Source organism: Malus domestica, chromosome 07 (genome assembly GCF_042453785.1).
Source record: "Malus domestica chromosome 07, GDT2T_hap1".
NCBI lineage: Eukaryota > Viridiplantae > Streptophyta > Magnoliopsida > Rosales > Rosaceae > Malus > Malus domestica.
The window spans coordinates 35,634,068-35,639,161 of NC_091667.1; positions in this window are offsets into that span (position 1 = coordinate 35,634,068).

The following is a 5,094-nucleotide window of genomic DNA, read 5'->3' on the forward strand; positions in this document are numbered from 1 at the left end:
TAATAAAATAAAAGTGTTTATGACAACATTTTGACAAAAAAAAGGAGGACTTCATGGAGAGGTCTATGAGCAAAATGCAACTCTTACTACTTATTTGTACTATAATTTGTACCACTAATAAAGATGAGACACACATGCATTGGCGATCCTTACCTCTATTAGACATATAATACAAATATATGGTAAATATAGCATTACTCGTCTATGAGTGTTTTCAACGGAGTACAATTCTCTGTCATCCTATTCCTAGTGTGGTTTAGTCTATACTAAGTATATGGATTCTAACAAACGACCAATTAAAACATGAAATCTAATATGGACATTTAATTAAATGTTTATTAATATTTACGGTGAGGTTCGGTTTCGGTGCGGTTTTCAAAAGCCAAAACCGAAACCAAATCATTTTCTATGTTGCGGTTCGGTTTCAAAACCGCAAAACCAAACCGTTCGATGCGGTTCGATTTGGTTCGTGTTTTAGTTTCGGTTTTCGGTTCTAAGTGCTCACCCCTACTTCTACCAAAATTTCTTCTAAATTAGTAGAACCCTTCGGCCGGCATCACACTGGCGTCAAGGGTGACCCGAGTCTTATTTTGCAGGTTCTAGGCGAAGATCACTCTTCCAAGTCTCCCCAGCTTAAGACTCGACTAAATGATCTCTTTTCTAAGTTGATCATTATTTTGCATCAAATAATATATAAAACTGACTGTTTCTCCAATAATATAAACATCAAAACATCAACAATCCCTAGTAGAAATGCTAGTCTGGCTATTATCAACCAGCATGGTTTTGAGGCCAAAGATAGATAGATACTGAGCTATAGTTGCCCGGAGTCCTTGGCCATAATTGAGGACGTTGCTGCAGATGCTAATGGATTGGTGTTGTTGACAAGCTCTCGCCATTAGTGCCCACTACTGTTCAGCTTCTTTGCATGCCAGATTCGAGACTGTTCTGTTTTTTGGAAAATTCTGGAAAAATAACAACATTGTAGCTCTACTTATCTTTCCAGGCATATATGGCATGTCACTTGGAAAAATCGGGAAGGTTTTGAAATCTTTGTTTTCCCACAGGTAGGCAGTTATGACGAGAATGCAGTTTTGACAATGATCTTCAGCGTCTTAGCTTTCATCTCCAACTGACCTTATGTTGAAATTCTTTCGAAAAATCGATATTACGATGATGATCATTTTAAGTGCGCAAAATGAGTTTAAGGTATAAATTGACCCAAGAATTTTACGAGCTCTGCGTCTGCCTCAGTCAGAGCATTGATGGACTTGGACTGAGTCCGCATGTAAAGCTAATTGTAGACTTCAGAAGAGGTTTACGAGTTGAATTTGTGATGAGGTATTGGTCTGCACAGAGCCAAACTAGCCTTTGCCTTTGGTTTAGGGATTATAATCCATCCTTGCAAGCTTTTGTGAACCTAAATGTTCATGCTAACTTATTTCGGAATAGGCCAAGTCCAGCTTCATTCTTTGTATGCCTTGTGTGCTTGCGTTCTTCCATGGATTTGAGGTCGTCTGGAACCTCGGATTTTCAGGGGAGTTCTGGAGTTAAACTTTATGCTTTCTTTAGGGGTGATTGTCCCCAATGAATTTCTTCGCGTGCTGGGACTCTGCTATGCTCGTCGGAGCAGTTGTGTTGTTTTAGTTCAGAGCAAGTTGGCCTTCACGCAATCTGTTATATTGTTCTGCTCGTTCTCTACAATCAACGCCTTCTAGTCTGGGTCTTGCAGATGTTGGAGAACAATTCAAAACAAAAAATAACAAAAATACACAACTTGGAATACTTATTCTTTATTACTGAAATATACTTGCAATACAGAATGAAATAACAAAATAAATACAGAAATTAAAATGATACTAACTTGATTGAATCAAAGGTAGAGGCTAGCGAAATAGCTTTGTCCTTCTAACAGTATTTCTGTCTCACTTTTGTGCTTGTGGTTCTACAACGTCTGCTCGACTAGGATACAACTACCTAATTCTACAACCCGCATTGAATTATAGAATTTTAGCAAATTATTTTGTGTGTTTACTGTTTGAAAAATGATTTTACTTGGAAACTATGAAATACACAACTCTTTCTAAGAGCTGTGTCTTGATCAAAATGTTTTTTTAATTAAAAATTTAATCCGAAATTAAAATTAATGAATCTGATTAATTTTAACTTCCAAGGCCCAATGCCCTTGTCTTAATTAATTAATATTAATTGTATTAGGCTATATTATACAAACCTAATTCCGCAACCATAAGGCTCAAACCTTCGATCCATTTATAAATGGTCCAAATCCTAACTACTAATATAAAGAACTAGACCCATATAAAGATCATTGACAATTCAATGTTTCCCGATGTGGGAGTCTCAAATCTCCTACGGCAGACATGTTATTTCTATCACTTGTTTTCTAGCAACAAAATAGAAAAGTATTTGTAGAATCAACAAGGAATTTATTCGTCTCTCGACAAAAGGTAGAAATTAAGCACTTAGTTTTTATTCATAGCAGAACGCTGCTTAGGAAGAGAGAGCCCTCGCTTCGTTCCTTAAAGCATCAATCAAAGCTCCGTTGGGATATTTGTCGTTGCTTATGGCAGAGGTCGTGGACTAGTTAAATATGAGTTCACTCTCAATGAAAGCACAAATTGTTGGAACCAAATTTTCACACATTCATGAACAAAGGCTAAATTTGCATGAATTGCCTATAAACACTGGAAAGATATGAATGAGGCTAATTGGGTGTGTGATTGAATCTAGACCGGACTGCCTACATATATCCATGGATATGTCCACCGCCTCATTCGTCGCCGATAATGGGATCCTGGAGACCATCTCTTCAATTGCTGAGATAGTTCTTGGTTTTCAATATTAGGGCCGGGGAGGAGAATTGGGGGATCGAACGCTATAATTATTTTTTGTTACTGTGATAAAAGGTTATCTGTTACAATCATTTTTTTTTTGTTTAACATTCAAATGGATGATCTTGGAAAAAAAAAAAAAAAAAAAAGAAGCAGGAAACTTAGATCAAGATAGTGACTTGTCAATCCTAAAAAGCATCTAACTTTGTCAAATTTCATCACCCTTTCCGGTTACAGAAGGTAATTTTGCAAATGATAAAAAAATACAGTGCATTTGAGCAGTTTGGGATTTTTTTTTTTCAGTGAAAGTTTAGATGAATATCTAGTGCGGATTAGATCTCAACCAATTCTCATCAACCTAACAACTAACTATTTAAGTATGTAGCAATTTCGACGAATTTGTAGTGTTTCTTCATTTTCAATATTTTCAGTTTTATTATTCATTTATTTGTTCATTTATTATGAATGCAGTAAAATGATAGCTTTTATGGTTCTTTTGTCCTATAGTTGCAAAGAGGGGAATCGGTTGAGGTCAAACATGCACAATATGCATATGATGTGTGAGTGTCAAGTATGGTTTCTTTGAGAAGAGTGTGATACCACCAATCTATCAAAGTCGACAAGCAATCTACGTAGCAGTTGAAGTTGTTCAAGTTTAAGACTCTGCTGAGAAAAATAATAATGGAAGTGAAAGCACTAGTGAGAAGGTGGACGGTGGTAACATGGTTGAACCTAATATTTGGTGATAAAACAAAAATTGGCAAACTTTTCTTTTTCTGTTAAAATTTTTTTTTTTTTTAAATTTGATCCAGCTCGTCCATCACGCGAGCCCTGTTAAATTAAAACATGGTACACTTTTTAGTGAATGGTTAACTCTTAGCTCTCCACCCCTCCTCATCATTAGCCACTTTGTGGGTCCTACCTTCTTATTAGTGGGTATTTTTTTGGGAGGCAGATTGTCTGCCCTCCTAGTTGTGCTGCCCTTTCATGCCCTCCTATTTGTGCGGTCACGGTTAAGTCAGGTTAACATTTTATATTTTTATTACTTTTTGTCTTATTATCTATATTAAAAAATTAATATAAAATGTTGACGTGGCTTAACCGTGATCGCACAAAATAGGAAGGCATGAACCACAACTAGGAGGGCAGACAATCTGCCTCCATTTTTATCATGGTCTTGAACTTTGAAGTAACCTTAAAATGCCGTGAATGGCTCAAAATAAAAAGGCTAATGGCTCCGAAAAAAGGAGGGGACAAGACTTGAAGGGAAAAAATTCGAATCCTTTGCAACACTTAATTATTGAATCCTGTTATTGCACCATGAAAGCATTATTTATTAATTATTGAATCCCTTTGGGGAACTCTAACCCTCTTTGATCAATGTTTGGTCTTTTTCTAAAAATGACACATGTGTGCAACGCGTGAGGGACTCACAAGACTATTTCTTTTCTGAATTGGATCCTCTGCATGGTTTTTTACCCCTACAAGGCTACAACACTACACAAGGCTTTTAATCCAAGCCACTGAAGTTCATCTGATGGCTCTCAATTATGCCACCTAATTTAGCAATTTTTTTAGTCAAACTATAAATTTGTTAGATTAGGGAGTCGACCGAGTTCAAACTTACGTATTGATGCAATGACAACACTCATCGCTACCATTGTGGTAAAAAGTCACTTGCATTTAGTGATGCAAAATTTATTTGGTTTTAGTTTTGTGACCCCGGAAGAGGATCCTTTTCGGATCCACTTGATGAAGATCTTAGGAATCCCTACATTCTAACCGTTCATCGTACATCGTACAACAAATTTTCATCAAATACTATTTGTGTTTAATTTAAAATTAAATACACGATAATAATTAAGATATGAGAATCTCTACAATCGTTACAATTTGAATCTGGATGATCCAAATCCTTGTGACGCCTTCACAACTGCCACAACTATCTGCATCACTTAAAATTCAGTGCCATGGTTGGTTGCCCTCCTGTCCTTTTCCCTCCTCTTCTCACAAACCTGCTGGCGGAAGAGGACCCAACTCCGTTGAATCATTATCCAACGCGAACCAAGAGCCCCTTTTTTTTGTACTTGATTGTCTGCCCTCCCATTTCGGTGCCTTTTTCGTGCCCTCCTGTTTTGTGTGGTCACGGTTAAGTCACGTTAATATTTTATATTATTTTTTTATAAAAATAATAAAATAAAAAGAAATAGTAATATAAAATATTGACGTGGCTTAACCGTGA